This window comes from Bubalus bubalis, chromosome 1 (assembly GCF_019923935.1).
Source record: "Bubalus bubalis isolate 160015118507 breed Murrah chromosome 1, NDDB_SH_1, whole genome shotgun sequence".
Classification (NCBI taxonomy): Eukaryota; Metazoa; Chordata; class Mammalia; order Artiodactyla; family Bovidae; genus Bubalus; species Bubalus bubalis.
This window is the reverse complement of record NC_059157.1, coordinates 87,892,924-87,904,498: the sequence shown is the minus strand read 5'-3', so window position 1 is coordinate 87,904,498 and position 11,575 is coordinate 87,892,924. Positions and strand designations below refer to the sequence as shown.

The 11,575-nt window shown below is 38.8% G+C and overlaps 1 pseudogene; it reads right to left on the bottom strand.

Annotated features, from left to right (window-relative positions):
- Positions 1-10,091: 10,091 nt before the first annotated feature.
- LOC102403542 lies at positions 10,092-11,017 on the bottom strand (annotated as a pseudogene).
- Between the last annotated feature and the right edge of the window lie 558 nt (positions 11,018-11,575).

Below are 11,575 nucleotides of genomic sequence, written 5' to 3'. Positions count from 1 at the left end.
ATTAAACACACAATGTATACACACTAGTCAGTCTTTCTTTCTCAAGCACCTCTGTCACCACTCAGTGGGCTCCCAAATTAAGTGGCCAAGGTGGTAGGGATAGAGGTTATTGATAGGCTCAACAACATTTACTTCCCCTTCCTAAGTCCGGCTTGATTTTACCACTACTAGGTACCCAGTCAGTCAGCAGTCAAGCCCAACATTAAGCCCTTGATGTGGCACCACCATTTATTAGCATGATCAGCTGTGTATCTGGTGGCAGCCTGGTTACATCTGAAGTGGGAGTCCTTTGTTCTTATTGGAATATATACTTACTCTAGATATGTCTAGATTTATTGACTTCCCTGCAGTCAATGCTTCTGGCAATATTATCATCCTTGGTCATATAGAATTCCTTATCCACTGTTGTTGTTGTTCAGTCACTCAATCATGTCCAACTCTTTGCAACCCCATGGAATGCAGCACGCCAGGCTCCCCTGTTTCTCACTGTCTCCCAGAGTTTGCTCAAACTCATGTCCATTGAGTCAGTGATGCCATCCAATCATCTCATGCTCTGTCACCCCTTCTTCTTCTGCCTTCATCTTTCCCAGCATCAGAGCCCAATGAGGGGGCTCTTCATATCAGGTGGCCAAAATATTGGAGCTTCAGCTTCAGCATCAGTTCTTCCAATGCATATTCAGGATTTATTTCCTTTAAAATTTACTGGTTTGATCTCCTTGCTGTCCAAGGGGCTCTCAAGAGTCTTTGCCAACATCACAGTTCAAAAGTAGCAATTCTTTGGCACTCAGCCTTCTTTATGGTCCAGATTTCTCATCTGTATGTGACTGCTGGGAAAACCATACCTTTGACTATATGGACCTTTGTTGGCCAAGTGATACCTTTGCTTTTTAATACACTATCTAGGTTTGTCATAGCTTTTCTTCCAAGGAGTAAGTATCTTTTAAATTCATGGCCGTAGTGACCATCCTCAATGATTTTGGAGCCCAGGAAAATGCAATCTGTCACTATTTCCACTTGTACCCCATCTATTTGCCTAAAGTGTTGCGCCCGAATGCCATGATCTTAGTTTCTTGAATGTTGAGTTTTAGGGCAGCTTTTTCACTGTCCTCTTTCACCCTCATTATGAGGCTCTTTAGTTCCTTTCTGATTTCTGCCATTAGAGTGCCATTAGATAGCTTCAGCATATCTGAGGTGGTTAATATTTCACCTGGAAGTCTTGATTCCAGCTTGTGAGTCATCCAGCTCATGAATAGAGTAGTCATGATATACTGTGTATATAAGTTAAATAAGCAGGGTGACAATATACAGGTTTGATGTACTCTTTCCCCAATTTTGAACCAGTTTGTTGCTCCATGACCAGTTCTGTTTCTTCTTGACCTGCATACAGGTTTCTCAGAAGGAAGGTAAAATAGTCAGGTATACCCATCTCTTTAAGAAGTTTCTACAGTTTGTTGTGATCCACACAATCAAAGACTTTAGTGTAATCAATGAAGCAGAAGTAGATATTTTTGGAATTCCCTTGCTTTTTTTATGATCCAGTGGATGTTGGCAGTTTGAGCTCTGGTTCCTCTGCCTTTCCTAAATCCAGTTTGTACATAAGGAATTTCTTGGTTCACATACTGTTGAAGCCTAGCTTGAAGGATTTTGAGCATTAGTTTGCTAGCATGTGAAACGAGGGCAATTGTATGGTAGTTTGAACATTCTTTGACATTGGCTTTCTTTGAAATTGGAATGAAAACTGACTTTTTCCAGTCCTGTGGCCACTGCTGAGTTTTCCAAATTTGCTGACATATTGAGTGAAACTCTTTAACAGCATCATCTTTTTTTTTTTTCTTTTTAATCCTTATACCTTTATTTCTTTTTTTTTAATTTTATTTTATTTTTAAACTTTACATAATTGTATTAGTTTTGCCAAATATCCAAATGAATCCACCACAGGTATACATGTGTTCCCCATCCTGAACCCTCCTCCCTCCTCCCTCAGCATCATCTTTTAGAATTTGAAATAGCTCAGCTAGAATTCCATCACCTCCACTAGCTTTGCTCAAAGTAATGCTTCCTAAGGCCTACCTGACTTCACACTCCAGGATGTCTGGCTCTAGGTGAATAACCACACCATTGTGGTTATCAGGGTCATTGACACCTTTTTTTTTTTTTTTTTTGTATATTTCTTGCGTGTATTCTTGCTCAGATGGTAAAGAATCTGCCTGCAGTGTTGGAACCCGTATTTGGTCCCTGGGTCAGGAAGATCCCCTGGAGAAAGGAATAGGTACCTACTCCAGTATTCTTTCCTGGAGAATTCCATGGGCAGAGGAGCCTGCCGTGCTACTGTCTATGGGGTTGCAAAGAGTCAGACATGACTGAGAAACTAACAATTTCACTTATCCACTGTCATGGTAGTCTTTTCTTATAATTTTATTTATTTATTCATTTATTTTATTTTTGGCTGTACTGGGTCTTCATTGCTGTGCAGGCTTTTCTCTAGTTGTGGACAGCAGGGTCTACTCTCGTGTTGTGGTGTGCAGACTTCTCATTGTGGTGGTTTCTCTTGTTCCAGAGCATGGGTTCTTGGGTGTGCAGGCTTCAGTTGTGGTACATGGGCTTAGTTGCTCCAAAGCACATGAGATCTTCCTAGACCAGGGATCAAACCCATGTCTCCTGCATTGGCAGATGGATTCTTGACCACTGAGCCACCAGGGAAGCTCTGTCACAGTATTCTTAACAGCACTGATTCTGGTCAAGGAATTCACTTCAGAGCAAAAATAAGTGTGGCAGCGTGCCCATGCTTGTGGAAATCACTGGTCTTACCCTATTCCCCATCATTCTGAAACATATAGTTTGATAGAATGGCGAATCTCTGAACCAACCACCAGTATATGATACTGTTTCACCCATAGCAGATTAATGGGTCTAGGAATCAAGGAGCCAAAATGGGAGTGGCACCAGTCACTATTAACTCTAAGAACCCCTACAGAATATTCATTTCTTGTTTCTGTGTTTTTCTGTCCTTCTGGCCTTAGACTCTGTCTTACACAGGGAGGAATGTTTCTACCGGAACACAAAACTGTGATTCCACTGAGCTGAAAGTAGATTGGCACTCAGTACCTTTGGGTCTGCATTCCTCTGAATCAGCAGACAAAAAAGAAATTCTGTGGTGGCCGAGGTGATTGGTGGCAACTACCAGGATGCAGTTAGATTATTCTACAAAGGGAGTAAGGAAGAGTGTCTGGAGTAGTGAAGATTCTCTAGTCTCTTAGTGTTTTCATTCCCATAATTAAGGTCATTGAAAAACTTCAACAAACAAGTCAGACAGTAGTTCTAATGGCTCAGACTCTTCAGGAATGAAAGCTTGGTTTACCTTACCAGGTGAAGAACAGTGTTCACCTGAGAGCCTTCCTGAAGCCAATAGGAATATAGAATATGTAGAGAAATAATTCAGTTAAAATATCAGCTACAAAATAAATATCAGTTACAATCATGTGAGCTGTTACAGATATGAGAACTGTAATTGCCAAGAGATTTCCTTCTTAGTGTGATGTGGATACATTTGTGTATGTGTAGAGCAAATGTCTTAGTTTTCTTTCCAGTCTTCTTTCCTTGGCATGTGCATAGGATATCCTGACTGTATAATATAGAGGTTGAGGGTTGTTCATTTGCCATTATAGTATTTAAGTTACCATATATCATGGAGAGAAATAAATCTCAAAGAATTTACCTACTTTTCTGGGGAATGAGATAGTACCTTTTCCATTATCCATAAACGGGTGTGTTCTGTTAGGTGTAATATAACTTTATTCTTTTTATATGTGGAGATAACATATGTCTTTAGGATATATGTATGGGTGCCATGGTGATTATGGATAGATTTTAAGGTTAGTTTTATCTGCCAACTTGGCTGGGATGTGGGCTGTCCATTTATCTGATTAAACATTATTTTGGAGTGCGTCTGTGAGACTGTTTCCAGAAGTGATTAGTATGGAAGTGGTAGCCTGAGTGAAGCACATGATCCTCCCAATGTACCTGGCATCATCCAGTCTGCTGGGGGTCTGAAGGTAACAGCAAGGCAGAGGAAGGTTGAATTCAGTTTCTACTTGCCTGGTTGAGGCTGATCTTTAGGTGCTCTAGGTGATCCTGATTCTCCAGACTTTGTACTCAGACAGGAATCTATAGCAGTGGCCCTCCTGTCTCAGGCCTTCTTTCGAATTACAACACTTGCTGTCCTCAGTCTCCAGCAGTGTTCCAGGCAACTTGCTGAATTTAGTAAAATGGTATCATGCTAAACACCTAAATAACTGTTAAACAATACAGATTGATTTTCAAAGCATCTTTTTAAAGGAATCATATTCTCTAAATATAGAATATATATTCTTTATATGTGAAATGTTTTCTGAAATCTGGATTTTTCAAAAGTGTATATTTTACCTCTTTCCTAATGTGTCACTCTGATGAAAAATAAAGTACTAAATTAATAAATCTGTAACAGAAGGTGAGTGGAATCACATCATTTGACTAGATATTTTGATAATTTCTGGAAGGCATAAAGTAGTTTGAATTGTACTGAAGGTCAGAACAGAGCAGAGGAGTCTGTAGACCAAACATTTGTAGGAGAAGGCTACAAGGAGGTCTGAGTTTCTTGGAAGCCTGCAACTGTCTGTTCTGTACTCACCAAGCTAAATTAAGACTTGATAGGTTAAACAGCCCACTCATATACTGATAACTTGACATCAGACTTCTCATTCAAAGAAAAATCCATTAGGAAATGTCCTTAATGGCAGTAGAAGAAAATGCATACATGTAGCCTGCACTTTCAGTTAGTCTTTGGGTCACTGCAGTGTATGAAAAAGCAAAAATCCACATAATTGACGGGAAACCATCTGAACAATGTAAACATTGTATACCAATAATAATCAACAAACTACAGACATATACACTTAAAATGAATCTTTAGGGAGAAGATTAAAAGCAACTTGAAAGTGATCAATCCACTCCATTTTCCTAGAACAGAGAATGCTTCAGAGAAATTAAAATAAGACTAATGAACTGGTCTAATCTTGTGACCTGCACAAGACTCCAGGAATATAGAGTAATGTATTTTAAAAAAATACTTGTAGCTGGAAACCATTCTATGGTCACCAGTAAAACTCTTTCTCCAGCCACACTTGTCATCACCAGATAGGCTCATGAAAAAGGCAAAATGATGACAAGAACAAAGGTTACACGTGAGCCCTACATCATTAACTTCCACTTAACATGGACAGCTTGCCTAAGGTCATGTCAGAGTGCTCCATTTGCCAGTACAGAGTCCAGCATTGAGTCCCCAATATTTCACCATTAACGGGGATGGTTAGCCAGCTACATGGTGATAGGTTGATTACTTTGATGGTTTTCCATCAAGAAAGAAAGGGTTGGTGTTTTGTTCTTACTAGAATAGATACTTACTCTAGATACAGATTTGCCTCCCCTACAGGCAGTGCTTCTGCTGAAACAACCATCTGTGGACTTACAGGATTCCTTATCCACTGTCATTGTACATTTCATTCCACAATGTCATTCCACATTTCATTGCCTCTGATCAAGGAATTTACCTCATAGCAAATGAAATGTCATAATGGCCCCATTATTATTAAATTCACTTGTCTTATCCTGTTCCCTAAAATTCTGAAGCAGCTAATTTGAGTGAAAGATACAATGGACTTTTAGAACTAAGTTACAAAATTTCCTGTATGATAATACCAGAAAGTTCAAAGCTCAGAAGGATGTATATTTTTTGAATCTACATCCAATACATAGTACTGTTTCTCAGATAGGATTTGCTCTGCTTCATGGATCACAGCCTTGCCGTGGCAAAGAGACTATGGAAACTCAATGAAGCTATGAGCCATGCCTTGCAGGGCTACCCAGGATGGATGGATTATAGCAGAGAGTTCTCACAAAACATTGTTCACTGGAGGAGAGACTGGCAAACCACTCCAGATTTCTTGCTACAAGAACCCCATGAACAGTATGAAAAGGAAAAATGATATGATATTTTTGGGGGTGACAAAGATGACACTCTCCCCAAGCTCAGAAGGTGTTCAATATGCTACTGGGGAAGAGTGGAGGGCAATTACCAATAGCTCCAGAAAGAATGAAGAGGCTGGATCAAAGCAGAAATGACACTCAGTTGTGTCCAGTGTCTGGTGGTGAAAGTAAAGTCCGATGCTATAAAGAACAGTATTGCATAGGAACCTGGAATATTAGGTCCATGAATCCAAGTAAATTGGATGTGGTCAAATAGGAGATGGCAAGAGTTAACATCAACATCTTAGGAATCAGTGAACTAAAATGGAAGAGACTGGGCAAATTTAATTAAGCTTATATCTACTACTGTGGGCAAAAAACCCTTAGAAGAAAGGGAGGAGCCCTCATAGTCAACAAAAGAGTCTAAAATGCAGTACTTGGCAATCAATCCCAAAGAAGGAATGTCAAAGAATGTTAAAATTATCATACAATTGCATTCATTTCACATGTTAGCAAGGTTATGCTCAATATCCTTCAAGCTATGTGTGAATCCATCAGCAGTATGTGAAGTGAGAACTTCCAGATATACTAGCTGGGTTTAGAAAAGCAGAGGAACCAGAGGTCAAATTGCCAACATTTGTTGGATCATAGAGAAAGCAAGGGAATTCCAGAAAAACTTCTGTTTCATTGAATAAAGCCTTTGACTGTGTGGGTCACAACAAACTGTGGAAAATTCTGAAAGAGATGGGAAACATCAGACCATCTTACATGTCTCCTGAGAAACCTGTATGCATATCAAGAAGTGGCAGTTAGGACTGGACATGAAACAATGGACTGGTTCCTAATGGAAAAGGAGTATGTCAAAGCTGTATACTGTCACCCTGCTTATTTAATTTATATGCGAAGTACATCATGCAACATGCTGGGCTGGATGACTCACAAGCTGGAATCAAGACTGCCAGGAGAAATATCAGCAACCTCAGATATGCAGATGATACCACTCTAATGGCAGAAAGAGCAAAGAGGAACTGAAGAGCCTCCTGATGAGGGTGAAAGAGGTGATAGAGGAGGCTTGAAACTCAAGATTAGTAAAACTGAGATCATGGCATCCCATCCCATCCTATCATGGACAATAGAAGGGAAAAAAGTGGAAGCAGTGACAAATTTTATTTTCTTGGGCTCCAGAATCACTGAGAATGTTTACTGCAGCCATGAAATTAAAAGATGCTTACTCTTTGGAAGAAAGCCATGACAAACCTAGGCAACTTATTAAAAAACAAAGATATCCGTTTGCCAACAAGAGTCCATATAGTCAAAACTATGGCTTTTCCAGTAGTTATGTACAGATGTGAGAGTTGACCATAAGGAAGGCTGAGTGCTGAAGAACTGATGCTTTCATATTGTGGTGCCGGAGAAGATTTGAGAGTCCCTGGTACAGCAAGGAAATCAAACCAGTTAATCCTAAAGAAGATCAATTCTGAATATTCATTGGAAGGACTGATGCTGAAACTGAAGCTCCAGTATTTTGTCCACCTGATACAAAGAGCTGACTCATTGAAATAAACCCTGATGGTGGGAAAAATTTCCTTTCCTGCTGGAGAAGGGGGTGGCAGAAGATGAGATGGTTGGTTGGCATCACTGACTCAGCGGACATGAATTTGAGCAAACTCCAGGAAATAGAGGACAGAGCTGATGTGCTGAATTCCATGGAGTTGTAAAGAATTGAATATGATGTCACAATCGAACAACAACACAACAGCAGTTCACAACTCAGACTGAGAAATATGGTTCTAGATTTAGTAGAGTTTGTTTTTACTTGTGATTGTGTTGATTTTTTGACCACTGTAAAGGATAATGTTGTCAGCAACTTCTCAATATCACAAGGTGTTGTAAAATTAGGAGAAAAAAAATTTATCCATGTACATAAGGGAGAGGAGCTGTAAATTCTCTTAAATCTCAAGATTAAATAATTGATATATCTTCATAATAAAGAGTATTTCTGTTGTATTATTAGTGTTTCCAAGTAGCATTTTCATCTGATATCATCAGTGTTTCAGATAACCAGATGAATGTAGCCTGATAGCTTTTACATCTCACTAACATTAAGTAAAACATATGTCATTTCATAGTTTCTTTTTTTAAAGATATCTGGACAATACTTCTAAAATGTAAGCTTTGTAAGGGTTTATATTTTACATCTTTTCCAACATTCCACTGCAATGATATGGAAATCATATGGAAATTTATGGAATCCATATTATATGGAAATAATACATATTATTGTGGATTATTATATAATCCATATTATATAAATGGTATAGATAAATCCATATCATATAAATCCATATAAATCCAATCATATGGAAATGATATGGAAATTTATATGATATACAAAATGGAAAAAAAAATACTTTAACAGAAATAAAAATAGGAACACATCAGTGAAGAGATTTTAATGAATTTTGGAAGGCATAAATTAGTATGGGTTTTTCTGAAACATACATCAGAGCACTAGAATCTATAGATTAGACATATTCAAGAGAAGACTCCATAGGAAGTCTGACATCTTACAGGCCTCCAGTGCCTATTTCATACCTACTCAACCTAAAGAAGAACTTGGCAGGTGATACATTGTGCTCAACCTTTTCATTCAAACAAAAGGCCAGTTATAGAATCAAACTTTTGTGGTCATCAAAGAAATATACACCAGTTGCCTATATTAGAAATATAGGCTTTGAGTCATAACAGTTTGTGAACAAACAGAAATTTAGATAACTTACAGAAAAAAAATAATCAGAGCAATGGGAATATTATACAGCAACAAAAAAAACAATCCAGGGCAATATGCAATAACATGGATCCTATAGTGAAAAATAATAAAAGTATCTGGACTGTGATTTATTAACTCCATTTCTGAGGCTTGGGGATGTCCCTTAGGGAACAAAAACAAGATAAATGACTTGATCTAATCTTGTGACCTTCACTTTTAGATATATATAATAATGATATTTTTACTTATACTGTTTAATTGTTAATACAAACATCTACCTAAAGAGTTTCTCCTATATATAACAGGAGATAATCCTCCTGCTAAGTAGAGCAAGATTAATCACTTTAGGTATATGATACTTGCAATTGCCATGAAAAAACCTAAGCCTGGTGTGCTGCAGTCCATGGGGTCACAAAGAGTTGGATACGGCTGATCGACTGAACAACAACAGGAAGGTGATCTGACATTCAGTAGCCATTGTAGGCCTAGTAATCTCCATGGGCTCAACACAAGATTGATAATAAGCTTTGCAATTTTACTTCATTTAAAGCATTCATTTCAATTCTCTCTCAATTATTTATAGACACAAATTCCTGCAATTGTCCTCCATTCACTCAAAACAATCCTAACTTTACTATAGAATTAAATGTAATGTAAGTCTCTAGACTACACAGAGTTTTTGCTATCAAAGACATTATATTCCGTTTTCTTCAGTGATTATGCTATTGTATTGCTTAATGCATTTATGAAGCCTCACTGAGAATATATGTGTGAAATATGATAATTTCTCTCCTCTCTAATTATTGTAATATTACATGAACACTTGATTAAAATTTGTCTTTATTCTTGGTTTTGAGTTACATATCCACATATTTTAAGATGTTTACTAGAAATCCCACCTTGCTGCTGCTGCTGCTGCTAAGTTGCTTCAGTCGTGTCCAACTCTGTGCGACCCCATAGACAGCAGCCCACCAGGCTACGCTATCCCTGGGATTCTCCAGGCAAGAACACTGGAGTGGGTTGCCATTTCCTTATCCAATGCATGAAAGTGAAAGGTGAAAGTGAAGTCACTCAGTCATATCTGACTCTTTGCGACCCCATGGACTGCAGCCTACCAGGCTTCTCCGTCCATGGGATTTTCCAGGCAAGAGTACTGGAGTGGGGTGCCATTGCCTTCTCCAGAAATCCCACCTTAGTAAGTCATTAAAATTCTAGGATAGTTATAAGAGGAACAAACTTATGCACAAAACTACAAATAGCAACATCAGATCTCCACAATTATATGACTATTTTAACAAGAGGACAGATATTAATATAAGTTTTAAGCATTTCTGTTCAACATTTTTGCCAGTGAACTTATGACTTTCTTATTTCTGAGGCTGTAGATAATTGGATTTAAGAAAGGAATGATGACAGTGTAAAATAGGCAGTCCATCATATTCTGATCATTTTCTTGTGCAGATCCAGGGAGCACATACATGAAGAGAAGAGGCCCATAGTATAAAGAGACAGATAGGAGGTGGCTCCACAGGTGGAGAAGGCCTTCCTTATGCCTTGTAAAGACTTCTTTTTCAAAACTGTACAGAGAACTAGAGCATAAGAGATAAGAACAATGGAAATGGTGAATGGCTATATTGACCCAGCAAAAATGAATAATATCAGAATGTTAATGGAAGGGTCAGTACAAGAAATCTTAAACAGTGGTATAATGTCACAGTAAAAGTGATGCACTGTGTTGGAATTGCAGAAGGTTAATCTGAGTAAAAAAACATTATGAAGTGTGGCATGAAGGAGGCCACCAAAATATGACAAAACTAACAGCCAAATATATAGTCTGTTGGTCATGATTATTGGATAAATTAGTGGTTTGCATATGACCACATAACGATCATGTGCCATAGTTGCCAACAGAAAACATTCCATAGTTACACAGATAACAAAGTAAAAAAACCGCATCTTACATTCAGAAAGAGAGATCATTTTGCTCATGGCAAAGAAGTTGAGCAGCATCTTGGGGGTCACTGTGGAGGATAACCAAGTATCCACAAATGCCAGGTTCCCTAGGAATAAGTCCATGGGGATGTGAAGGTTAGGGTCATTGCAGATGAGAGCAATTAGACCAAGGTTTCCCACAATGGTGAAGAGGTATATTATCAACAACAGAAACAAGGGCACTTGCCACTCTGGTTGATGTGTAAGTCCTGTGACAATGAACTCTGTCAGCTCTGTTGCATTTTTTGTTTCCATATCATTAATAGATTGCATCTGAAATACAATGCAGTAAATGGAGAAAACATTTCTCAAGAATTTTAAAAAGGAAATTTGGTTCAGTTCAGTTCAGTTCAGTCATTCAGCCGTCTCCGACTCTTTGTGACCCCATGAATTGCAGCACACCAGGCCTCCCTGTCCATCACCAACTCCCGGAATTCACTCAAACCCACGTCCATCGAGTCGGTGATGCCATCCAGCCATCTCATCCTCTGTTGTCCCCTCCTCCTCCTGCCCCTAATCCCTCCCAGCATCAGAGTCTTTTCCAATAAGTCAACTCTTCGCATGAAATGGCCAAAGTACTGGAGTTTCAGCTTCTGCATCCTTCCTTCCAAAGAACACCCAGGGCTGATCTCCTTTAGTATGGACTGTTTGGATCTCCTTGCAGTCCAAGGGACTCTCAAGAGTCTTCTCCAACACCACAGTTCAAAAGCATCAGTTCTTCGGTGCTCAGCTTTGTTCACAGTCCAACTCTCACATCTATACATGACCACTGTAAAAATCATAGCCTTGACTAGATGGACCTTTGTTGGCCGA